Genomic DNA, 13,479 nt, shown 5'->3' with positions numbered 1-13,479 from the left:
ATAATAAATATCGTGTATATTATGTAAAATTGTTTTATCCTTCTATCATACAATGCGATCAATATTAAATATAATATTATAACTTATAAGATGTAATTATTTATTATAACATCATGTGGATGATGTAGCCTCCAGAAAAGCAATTATTGTAAATGTAATTAAATCGATCGCTGTTTGAATCATAATTTATTTAGTAATGCTTACCCAGGTCTGTATTTTGCATATAAATTGTTTCTTGCGTTTTCAATCATTCAAGTAGGATGTGAACGTAGTTTTTCAAAACTTAAATAGGTTAAAAATTATTTAAGAAATTCAATGTCCAAGAAAATGTAGAAAGTTTTATGTTAATGAGTGTTGAAAAAGAAACGTTAACTGAAATTAATCTTAATGATATAATTGATAAGGTAGCTGCACAAAGTGAAATATTAAAAAAAAAATAATATATTAATTTGTACCTAATAAAAAATGTTGCCAGAATTGCAGCATACTATTTATTTTTTTGACATCCTCAAACAGTGTACATAAAATTACAAAATTAGATTAGCGATTGTACTGCGAGCGAATCGAGTAAAAATTTTTTGGGGCCCTTCCGTTCGGGGCCCCCCTTGAATTAATTTCCCGGTAACATAAAATAGCCCTATCCGCCCCTGTACACAATAATATAACCGGTCAATTGTTCTCGCGACACATTTAATACGATAAATACCATAACATAAATAGATTAGGTTAGCTCACCTAACTTGTTAACTAAAAATTATTGATAGAATATCTGTACCTAATGTTTTAATGCACACAGATTACAGAGTGATATACCATACAAATCAGTTATATGAAAAACTTCATATTTAAAAGGTACCTACCTATTTTTTTTATGATTTTATAATTTTATTTAAAGAATTTTTAATGTTTTTCATCATAGGTAATGATCATGTTTTAGGTGAAAAGTTATATTTTCATATTGCTTATATTAAATTCCGAAGTAAAATCAATTACGTAAAAAATTAAGTCTTATTTTGTTTATTGTCTGCTTAGTTCTTACCAAATATGAACAAATAGTTAGTTCCTTTGAAGTTTGAGTTGATATAAGTGAAATAGAAGTGTTTGCATATGGAACTTAACCATTTACGGCCCTTGACATTTTGGGGCACTATATACCTACCCCACTTATCTAATTTTATATGCTTACAAATTAGCTTATCTAATTAACTTAAAATCTTCGCAAACAATAATATTAAGCTCATGATAAAATAACCACCCTGTATAGTTACAATACATAAAATTAATAAGAACAAATAATAATATTTAGGACTAAACAAAATAAATTGTCATGTTAAATAATTAAACATCGTACCGAGTCAATTATAATAATTTTTCTCTTGGCGTTTCCATAATGGAATTCAATAACAAAAAAAACATCGATAAGAAAACAATGTAATTTGTAATGAAGTAACATTTTGATTACATAATCACAATAATATGCAATCACAACAATATTATTTACAAATCGTACCTACGAACATATTTAATTTTTTTTTGTCATAGACTCGGGATAAAGCTCAAGGTTGTATACTGGCTTTCCTATTTTAAATGAGGTCAGTACAACACAAAACTGTTACACATAATAAAATCCTATACATTTATAGGTACGTGGTGTTTTTATCCGACTAACTTTTACTCACGATTTTTTGTCAGATTGATATTTAAAACCTATAAATATTAATTATATATACCTACACATATAGATATCATATAAATATATGACATTTATGACATATTACGTAGAAAACTAGTTTTGTTTTTTTTTAATTCTGTAGGAATTGTAATTTTTCTTACGCAGACGGAGACCTTCGTTCTACGTTATCACATGTTTATAAAAATAGGGTTTACGTGGTTATTTGACACATTTTCTTATCAAGTTATTAAAATAAGTCATTAAATACCTATATATGTTGAACTCATATCGTTTAAAATAACTAAACAGTATACACAGGAGTGTTGTAAACGAAGTTTGTAATATTATAGCAATTATTGCATACCTAACTACTTGCAGTTGTCTAAACAGTTAAAAAAAAAGATGACAATTTATTGTAAGGAAGTTATTTCTTAAACCAAATATTAATTATGTATAAGCTAAAAAGTTGTTATAGGCCATTATAAAGGGGCTAAAAATTGTCTGACTGTCCAAAAATATAATATAATATAATAAAACATTCTCAATCAAAGCAATGCAATCAAATAGCTCCCTGGCTGCGCTTTAAATTTAAAACAGACCCTATTTTATTATTACTGTACCTTTTAAATTATATTATATCCTTTTTATAAAGTATATATATATGTGAACTAGTCAGTTATTATAGTGCATAATATATTCATTAATATATTCATAAATCATATTTAAAACTAAGTAAGTTCAAATTTTAGATTCTGAGTGAAACGATGAATGTATTGATTTTACAATGATGTGTTTTAGATTCTGAGTGGAACGATGAATGTATTGATTTTACAATGATGTGTGTTTTTTTTTTTTTTTTTTTATTTATTTATTTTTTTTTTTTGTGTCTGTGTACACAATAAGTAGTCGAAATAATGCTACGATTTTCAACTTCAGTATCTTGTTCGATCGGAAAGTGAATATCGTTGGTGCATTGGGAAGGTCAAAATTAAATTTCCCAGTAGTTTTCAAAAGCGCCGGGAAAAACAAAAGAAAAATTAAGGAAAAACGGGAATTTTTACGCAAAATCGATTTTTCCACAAAATTGAATTTGGTTTTTGGTGTAAATTTTGACTGAATGTTTATCTTAGCATTTTCTATACACCATAACATTTTCAAAATATTTTGATTTATTTTGAGCTCTTTACGGTCATTTTCATTTACCATTTTTTTTTAGTTTTTTTTCTAAAAATATCAATAAAATTTTATTTGTTGGATAAAAAAGCTTGAAAATTTAATAGAAGGCTCCTAGTATATTGTTCCAAAGCAGATGAAAAATATTAAAAATCCTTAGTCACAGTTTTTTTTATAAGCATTTAAAGTTCAAAAAATGACAAAATATGGAAAAATCACGAAATTTACCTAATTATGTTGAGTTTATAATTCGTAAAAATTTTTCTTTTTAAATCTAAGATATGAAAATGTAATACAAGATTCCTTATAAGATTATCTACCTTTATCAAACAAAAAATATCTATAAGAAAGTCAAATTAAATTTTTATGATCGTTTGAAATTCAAATTTTTACGACATTGGATATTCACTCGATTTCTCATGTAGCGATTTCCTTATTTTGTTGTAATTCAAAAACGAATAACTGCAGATACTTGAAAAGTTTACTGAATGTTTATATTAGCATTTCCTATACACCATACAATTTTGAAAATATTTTGACTCTTTTTGAGCTGTTTGCGGACATTTTCAGTTTTAAATTTTTTTAGTTTTTTTTTTCTCTTTTATTCTCTCTTAATTTGAAAAATTATTTTGTAGTTAAAAATTTATAAAATATTCAATATTTGTATCTAAGAATTGAAAATTTAAAACAAGATTCCATGTAAGTAATTAATTCTGTTACCAAAAAATCTAAAAAATACATTTACACAGTTTATTTTTATAGTCATTTTAAGTACAAATTTGGACGAAATTACATATTAAAAACCTAGGATAACTATTTTAGTTATTTTGTTGTGATTGTATAATATTATTCGTGGGTACTTGAAACTTCTAAAGTATACTATTATATATCTATGATAGTACCACGGTTTTTTGTTGATGTATAACGCGTTATAAGTACCTAATAGATATTATGATATGATTAATTTGGAATTTATTATAGGTACCTATTATAGGTCAATTTTTTTTTTAATACCATAGATAAGTATATATATGTCTATTACATAGACTGATATACCGTCTCCGCTCAGAATCGTTTTTCTTATACAGTGATATTATATCATTGAATTCGAATTTAATACCATCCATTATACAGTGACCCACTTGTAACCTACTGTACAGCAGAGCGACATCCACTTGCCCACCTTTTTTTTAAATACCTATATATACAAACACAATTTTTTAAATCCAAACTTGGCTTGAAAATAACTAATAAGAACAAATGTCAAGAGCTAAACGTTTAACAAATGTAATATAGTTATAGGTTCAACGTTGTCATGATATTGCGGTAGTATGGTATCTATGATATATCGTATGTGTGCCGTACCTACTTAATATAGAGATCATATTAAGTAAATAATTTTGACTGGGTGGCAATTCAGCTATAGTCAAATTATATAGTATTAAATAGTTTAAATTACACCAGAGGTGCCACGGAGGATGGAGCCATACGGTTAGGTTAAGTTAGTTATAATTTATAATCACTTTCATGATGCAATACGATGATATTTAACTCTTCGTGGGATTAAACGAGAGAGACATATAAACATAATACACATAATATGAGCTATACCTACCCTTCACTCTTCAACTGATTACGCTTTTCATTGAATTTTTTTTCTTAAACCCTAAAAATACTCTGTATGGGAAACATAATAAAGGATGCACAATATTCAATATTAGGTATTTCATCATCGATTGTTCGACGTATTGCAAGATATAATTATGTAAATAAATATAAAAAATAGTAATATAATGGTTCTTAACAACGTGTATATAGGTTATAGACATTAAATGAGACGGAGACGATGATAATTGACAACTTCCGACGAAATCGATAGACGAATTATAGACGATAACACCAATAATAGTACCTACGCATAACTAAAATGCACTGCTTTAAACTGTGTATAGGTATACTTATTTTGTTTCTGCGGATAGTAATAAATAAATTGATATAAATATCAAAACAATCGTAGTATAGCTATAATTGTTGTGTGTACACGCCACTAGGACCAGTCCTAAATTCAATAAATTATATTTGTATATTACAAGATGCAGACATATACTGCAGTTGTTAGTTTTAAAACATATATAAATACTTTTGAATTTTAATGAAGATTGTAAACTAGTTTTTATGTGAATAAATAATATGATACATACAATTTTCCCGATGTGTATACTGTATTATTCGGGTACCGTACCTATATATGCAGATTTGAACGCACCATGATAATAACGCTTTTAGATTATATTCCCGGCGTCAAGAACTTTGAAACAATAAACACTAGCAAATTTCACCCGTACACAGTGTTGTTATTATATATCTATATATATACTATAATTTATAACCGCTTTCATGATGCGATACGATGATATTTAACTCTTCGTGGGATTAAACTCGAGAGACATATAAACATAATACACATAATATGTATATATATATTATATATTATATAGTACACATACATATAGAGTTATCGTTTACAATAAGACTTACTTTTCCATTATAGCGTGTCTTCCGCCTTTGTACTGCGATTACTGTAATAATATTATCGTTGTAGCGTTTAAACGGTAGCGTTGGCGAAGAGAAGCGCTGAAGAGGAGGATGAGGATGAGAAATAGGACGAGGGCCGCGTGTTATTATATTATTATTGTTGCATGGCATGGTGGGAGGGGTACAGAAGATAGTGGTGTGACGGGCAGCGGATCAAAATGTATTTCTCACGGGTTTGCGCCGCTCTGACCCCGAGTATATTATAATATAGCTGTATAATAATTGTACCATCATCTGCGAGGCTGTGACGGCAGCATTCGTACTATAGAACAATATCCATTTAATAAAATAATAAATATATTATATTTAGAATGACGAAAAAAAAAAGCAATCTGTTTCCAATAACATAGGTAGGGGAACATGGGGCAAAGTTAGGACGCTAATGTCTGAAGACCTGTAATTCACTTAAAAATCAATTTTTTCCTTTCAAATTTTGTTCACACATTCTATAGGTTATCGTAATTGATAATACATAATTTATGAAAATTTGATTTTTTTTTTTATTTAAGTTTAAAAGGATGTAAAAACGTAGAGTTTACCCCACGTTGCCCCACGTATGGGGCAAAGTGGGGACATACGAAAAAATTCCATATATTTTAATTAATTTAATAAACACAACAAATTATTTATAAAAACGTTAATATACTTAAACGTATAGCTTAACTTAAAAGAAATAAAATTATAAATTGTAACTTTTTAAATTTTATAAAACATAAAAATAATTTTAGAAACAAAATTCACATTTAAACATGGTTTTCTAATCTTTTTCTTCAAACTCAGCACAAAGACAATGAAGCCATTTTTTACATAATAAATAGTGAATCTACCTATCAACAGAAGTTTTTACTTTATTTTAAGAATATTTGGATTGTTCCTGCACTGCCCCAGACAGGTATAAACCACTTTGCCCCAAATAATTAAATTACCTAGAGCCATTGATTTTATTTTATTTAAACATAAATAAAGAACTTTAATCATAGAACAAACAACATAGACTTTTTAATAAAAAAAAAATTAATTATAACAAAAAAATAAATAATTGAATAAATAAATAACAAATTATGTAATTCTATTATCAAGTAAATTATAATAGGCATATGTCCAGTTTTACATTGATTAATTGCAAAATAATCGATAGTTTGATTCAAAACTTTTACCACACAATCTCAGACAACCAAGGAAGCCATAAATCTAATAATATTATCATTTGTTTACATTAAATAAATAGATAATACAATGTCCCCACTTTGCCCAGGTACCCCACTTGCACCATGTTCCCATATAGAAGTAAAAATTAGTAATAATAATATAATATCTATATAGCTTTACACAATTGATATTATGTAAGGTTTCTAAAGTATTTTAATCCGTGCAGTAATAATCAATAGGCAGACATAGGGTATTTGTGTGTTTTAGGGAAAAGTGTTAGATAGGTCTTACGTACGATTGTTGTGTCATAAGTACAATACCTATTGTTTTTTTTTTTACTTTTTTTTTAGTTTTGTGAAATTTCATAATGGAATGTTCTAATAAACAACTATTTCAATTTTCAATCTCTGTTTACAATAATTATTAATTAAACATCTAGTACCTATAGCTTATTAAGACGTATAGATATAGATCCTTCTTCAAAATCGTAAGCCTATAATTTATATGAGAAATAAACGAATAGTTTCATTTGAAAATTGCAGTGTTATTATAGTTGCTCAACTAGATAAATTTAACTAATTCATTTAATATTGCATATAAATTATATTATTATTTAAAGACCAATATGTACATATTAATACCTAAATACATAAGACATCAACTACAGATCTTTCGTTCCAACACGGCAACACATTAGTTATTAGGTAAGGTATTCGGTTTAAATTACACAAATGTATGTTACATTGTACTTATTGTAAATTGCATTTCATTGTACATTGCACATACGATAATCAGTGATTTAAAATTTAAAGAAATAAACTTATTACATGCCAGAAAGGTATTAGGTAATTTTAAGTAATAAATATTTTTCATCGCCTATCAGCTATTACTAATTAAAAAGTTGTTTTAACTTACGACTGTGTAATTTAAAATGAATACCTGCTCTTTATTTTAATTAAAAATAATAGGCCAACATTAATAGTTTTATGAGGACGAACTACCTATCTCAAAACCACTTCCTTAAAGTAGGCAATCCAGGGTAATATATAGCTTCAACACTTTTCAACATGTTTACATCCGACATTCCACACTCTGAAAACACCACTCTTGCTACCTTCGCCGACGATTCAATCATTATTTCAATAAATGTCAACCTAACCAGAGCCTCTGTCGCAATCCAAACAAACCTTAATTCAGTATTTCTTAAACTTAAAGGTTCCACGAAACTCAAGTGCTTTTTCAAAATGTTCAAAATAATATATATTATTAAATTTTACATGATAGTCAATTATAGTATGAAATTTTGTTGTATTTAGTATTTTAATTTATAGTTTAGTTATCACCATGTTCTGTGTACACTCTTTTTTTAAAAATAATTTTTATAGGGGTTACGCATAAAAAAATATTATTGTTTGGTGTTCCTTGATCTCAAAAAGTTTAAGAAACACTATAGCTGCCTTCAGGCACGGTTCCAGAGCAAAGATCTGGGGGGGAGAGGGGCTTCAACAATTTTTTTACAACACAAATAATTATTATAATAAAATATTATAATTTATGGACCCCCCCCACCCCCCAACTATATTACTTATCGTATACATTTTTATTACATACGGATTATATATATATTATATTCTAGTTTGTTCTAATAAAAAATATATAAAAATGAATCGTATTAATTTTAACATCCAAAGTTAAAATTTCTGATACTAAAAATAATAATGAATATTTAAAAAGTACCGAAATACGTGAGATAGGTCTTACCTAAAAATGTAACCACTGACTTGTGGTTAAACACTACACAGTAGGTATACATAAATAGAAGTACAATAACTTGTAGTCAAACATGGAACGAAAGTTTATGTTTGATAAAATGTAATATTGTAACAAATTATCATATTTTGAACATAATTTATATATTTTGACTAATACTATAATTGTATCATTTGTTTTGAAGACACAAAAAACTTTAATGTATTAAATATAATTATTCTTTTGATTGAATTACATTTTTATTACATAATATTACATATTTATTTATAATTTTTATTTAACTAGTTATTTACAGTTTTCTCGGTAGATCACACACTAAACCTTTAAATGCCCGGTAGAACACACGCTCTACCAATGCCGGAACGATGTATATGAGAAATTTGTTATTCGCTTTAGCTATGTACGATATGCCTAATATACATACATCATCAGCTAATGATGATTTTTTCTATAAAATAAAAAAGTACCTATAATATATTAATATTTATTTACTAAGCGGTTTCAACACAATTCAAATTATTGATGCAATATATATTTTATACGAAATTAAAAATATATTATTCTTATTATTATTATTTATTATTGCTACAATCGCTTATATTATTCGAAATGTTGGCGCATCGTTGTTGGCTAGTGGGAAACGTGTCTCGTGATAAAATACAATTCAGAGGTCAAAATTCAACCGTTTAGATTAAACTGTTCTTAACACTAATAATATGTTTTGTCAGTACATTAAATTTTAATAAACCGATATCTTTTATATTCCGGTCAGTCGCGTGTGAGTGTTGTTTGCTGGACCAGTCGTCAATCAAACAATAGCTACTTACGTCGATGCATCAATATTATTCAAGGCTTCAAGCATATAATTTACCCACGATCACCTGCTTGATTTAACATTAACAAGGTAATTCAGATTAAAAATAGCTACTTTAAACTAAACGATATTGTTACTAAATATTAGCGTTTAAACTTTTTTATATTTGTTTATTCTATATATTTTTATATTTTCTGTATCAACCCCATTTTGAGCGTAATAACAAAATGTATATTATTCATTTTTTAAACGCAGATTTTTAGTATACAGCGTTCGTTTACTGAGGAGAACTTTTATACTTTATTTAAATTTATACTTATATATATATGCATTAATTTCATGAGAAAATAGTATGCAACTTTACTATATAAAAATTAAAAGGAAATAACGTTGATTAAATTGAAACTTTTAGAGTTCATCACACAACTCATGCGTACGATTTTTTTTTTTCAAGAATTGCTATTCGATAGTTTATCATACAAATTTTTTTTAGACCTTTTACTTAATTTACACAATATTGAAAAAAAGTAATTATAATAAAAGTTGTACTTAAAAATGCTCAAACTAGCTGTATATATTATATGTATATTATTTTATGTATAATATATATTTGATTAATTGGAGAAAATATTATTTAGGGAGACCAAATATTATTTTTCTCATAATTTCTTGTTAAAGTTAATTCATAAATAATTTGTTTTATTTTTGGTACCTGAACATGTGTTTTATCTATAAAAGTTTATGGACAACCATCAATTATTTGTATTATGAATTTAACGAATGTTCCATTTTTCTATTGTCGATACCGACAAAATATATATACAACTCAACATCTTAAGTAATTCTTATCAATAAAGGATATTAACCTACTAAACAGATTGATATATTTTATTTTTATAATTGTAGACTTTTTCAATAAAAAAGATAAACTGTGATTAAACTTTTCTTATAGCTAGTAATAGTATACAGAGTGTTTTAAATGTTTGACTTTTGTAGGTAGTCGATTTGTAGAAATTATATTGCCCGTCATCTATTTCCACCAGACAAAAGTCCCACTACTCCCACTACTTCGTACAGTTACATTTATATATGTACTTAATATTTAGATTATTGCATAAAAAATAAAATCAAGTATGTGTACCTAATACATACAACTATACATTTTTTAAGAATTAATTTTTTATTAATTAACTAACTAATTTCTAAATTAATTTTTTTGAACTTGTGTATATTCATAAAATATTTAAATTTTACATAAAATATCATCAGTGAACATAATATAATTTAAAAATGTTTAACATAGAACATTTTAATGTATTAAATGTTCACATATAGTAATAGGTACCTAATACCTTTCTATTATATACAATATAATACATTTTTTTTATTGTCAAATTAAATATTGCTCATTAATGAGTTATATCCGGAATTATTTTGGTTTGTTTGGAAATAAAGTATGTTACAATTTAATTCGTGTGATAAATACATAACAAATGCTTACGTTTGTTTGTTATTAACTATTTATTTATTTATTTACGGACAAATTGTCCAATTTCAAATAGGTACATTTATAATAGTGGCAATTGTGAATAAGTAACAATTTTAATATAAATAAGGCTAGTTAATAGTTAAAATTATATAAGAACAGCTATATTAATATATACAAAAATTATATCTAATACTTAATATAATATAGACAATAAACAATGAAATATAGTTATACAAATGTCAAATGATGGGAATATAGTTTACTTTAATAGATTATGATCATCAAGATTGTTGCCATGAGAGTATATGAGATATTAAAATATTAATTGGGTGATTTAACATGTAGTATTATGATCCAAAACTATTATTTGATCAATAAATATTATAGTATTTACCTAAACGAATTAACATTAAATTTAAAAGTTAAATAGGTAATCCACTTTATTAACAAAATTAAATTTACTAAATTAATATAATTAATGCAAAAAAAATAATCATGCTGTATATATTATATAATATGTAATCATTATATTATCAGTTTAATAACGTTTTAAAGTAATAGGTTAGAATGTTTAGATTATTGATTTTTATATTTTAGTATATTGGTAAGTTTTCCTCTTGAATATACCCGCGTCATAAAGATGTTAATAAAAAATGTACCTATGATATTTACTACTAAGTACTAAATAAATAATAAATCGATGCTTAACAGTTAACTGCAGTCTCATAATTTTGTATTAAAAATATTTTTAATCAGAATTATTAAAAAAAAGTAATTCAGATAACACACATACTGCATAGCATTTGTCTCACTTATTAATTTGCTCATAACAGCGGAAATCTGTATATTGTAGGTATATTTTTAATTATGTGAAAATAATGATAAACCTAACATTTCAAAAACAATTTTGAGTGTATATTATAGCTTACTCATAATTTTTATTGGTCATACTTTATTACATAAATGCCCATAAAGATGTTTGCTATTTAGAGTAAAAATATATGAGCAACTTTGAAAAATCTGTAGTACCTACCTAATAAAAATCGAAGATAAATTAATATATTTACAATTCAGTATAAAGTAGTTAAACTGCAGTTTACCCATGGGTATTATTGTATAAATAATAAATGTATATATCATATATAATATATGTAGTATCACGTGACGCACTTTTACAAGTTCATCGCGGCGCATTGGATAATTGAGTAACACCGGTAGCGTGCAAACTATAAACATCCAAAACAAAATTTTTTTTATTTAACTTGGAATTTGGAAGCCACGTCATTCAAACGATAGTCCAAAAAGCTCAAACCGCAAGATATGCTTAAGTTTTTTAATGTATTTACGGGCAGCCATGACTTTACAACTTATAATAATATAACATATTTATACATTTTATATATATGGTACCAAAAGGTACCATGTCAAGTGTTCAAAAGTCATGTATCATAAAATTGAGATTTTTAAAATGAAGTCTCATAAAAATCAGCTGTTAAAAAAAAAATATATATATATTATAAAACTATAAGTCATGTGTTAAAAAATTATATTTCTTACCTACTAAAATCACTACAACAAAATGATAACTTATAAATAATGCACATCAATATGGGTTAGATTATACCAAAATATGCATACAATTTGTAAAACAATATAATGTTCTCTTATGCATAGACATATTCTACTTTTAATAGTCAAAATTAATAGATGTAATTCCTTATTAATTGTTTAAAATAATATTGACTAAAAACATACATTTCTATAATACAATTCTATACTCTTGCATGATAAACTGTTCGCTTATCACCAAATAAACCGATCAAAAAGTATTTCCTATAGGTTTGCCAATAAGTATTATCGAAATGAAATAAGGTAACATACCTATTATTATACTCTGTAAATGGGTAGTTGATACTTGATACAATGATACACAATATATTATGGTAATACCTGCACATTTGAAAATATTTATAACACATGCGGAAACAATTTTTCTAACAAATATTTTTATTTAAATACAAGACTTTTATGAGACTTAATATTATGCGACTCAATTTTACGACACATGAGTACATGACTTTCAAACATATGACCCAGATCATTAATATACATAGTTTATAGTACCTATATAGACATATAGTCAGTGCTCGAATTGGGAATTATTAAGTGGAGGAGCTCAATCCAACAATTTAAAAACTGCGTTCCAAGTGCAAAATTATTCAACGCAGACTCCCTTAACCATTTCCTAGGTTTTCAATACAACATTTCACCTTAGTTGCAGAATTTTCTACTCCAAATTTCCAAATATAACATATTTAACTATATGTGCCTATGTAATATGTAAGTGAATATGGATTTATATTCACCTTATTTTTCGAAATTTGTATTGAAAAAAAATAATACCTACCTTCATGTTTCGGTAGGAAATAAAAAAATTTATAATTATCAGTGATAATATCTTAATAATTATAATTTGTGCTATAGACGCATACCTAGGTATGTGAATTGTGAACACTAGTTCACAGATATTTACAAACAAATGCCCAAATCAATTTTTTTTTAATTAAGAATAGATCTAAGTTGTTGTCAAAGATAAACCTAATGAATTTTACATTTTTTAATAAAAAAAACATTTTTCATCCTATTTATGGTTTTGACTAGTAGTGTTGAACCTTTTTGATTCGCGATCCACTGTTTTTGTAACAATATTTTCACGACTCGTGTCACCTTTGTAAGCCATGAAATAAAAAAAACTTTAACTTTGCGTAATATCCCGTGCATAAGTGTACATATTGTTCAATTCATTCATAACTTATT

The 13,479-nt window shown here is 26.2% G+C and overlaps 1 protein-coding gene across 3 annotated transcripts in view; it reads left to right on the top strand.

The window, feature by feature from the left end:
• The window catches only part of LOC100169220 (ATP-binding cassette sub-family G member 4), a 31,810-nt gene that overhangs the window by 3,959 nt on the left and 14,372 nt on the right, over positions 1 to 13,479 (top strand). For 2 of the 3 annotated variants that reach the window (XM_003247985.4, XM_003247987.4), the window contains exon 1: positions 9,077 to 9,263. The exons of the other annotated variant lie outside the window; for it this stretch is intronic. The gene's annotated coding sequence lies outside the window, so the exon portion shown is untranslated. Of the gene's footprint in view, positions 1 to 9,076; positions 9,264 to 13,479 lie in introns of those variants that run through there. 3 annotated transcript variants of the gene reach the window in all.

The sequence above is a fragment of the Acyrthosiphon pisum genome, chromosome A2, assembly GCF_005508785.2.
Source record: "Acyrthosiphon pisum isolate AL4f chromosome A2, pea_aphid_22Mar2018_4r6ur, whole genome shotgun sequence".
Lineage (NCBI taxonomy): Eukaryota > Metazoa > Arthropoda > Insecta > Hemiptera > Aphididae > Acyrthosiphon > Acyrthosiphon pisum.
This window is presented reverse-complemented; position numbering and strand designations above follow the sequence as displayed.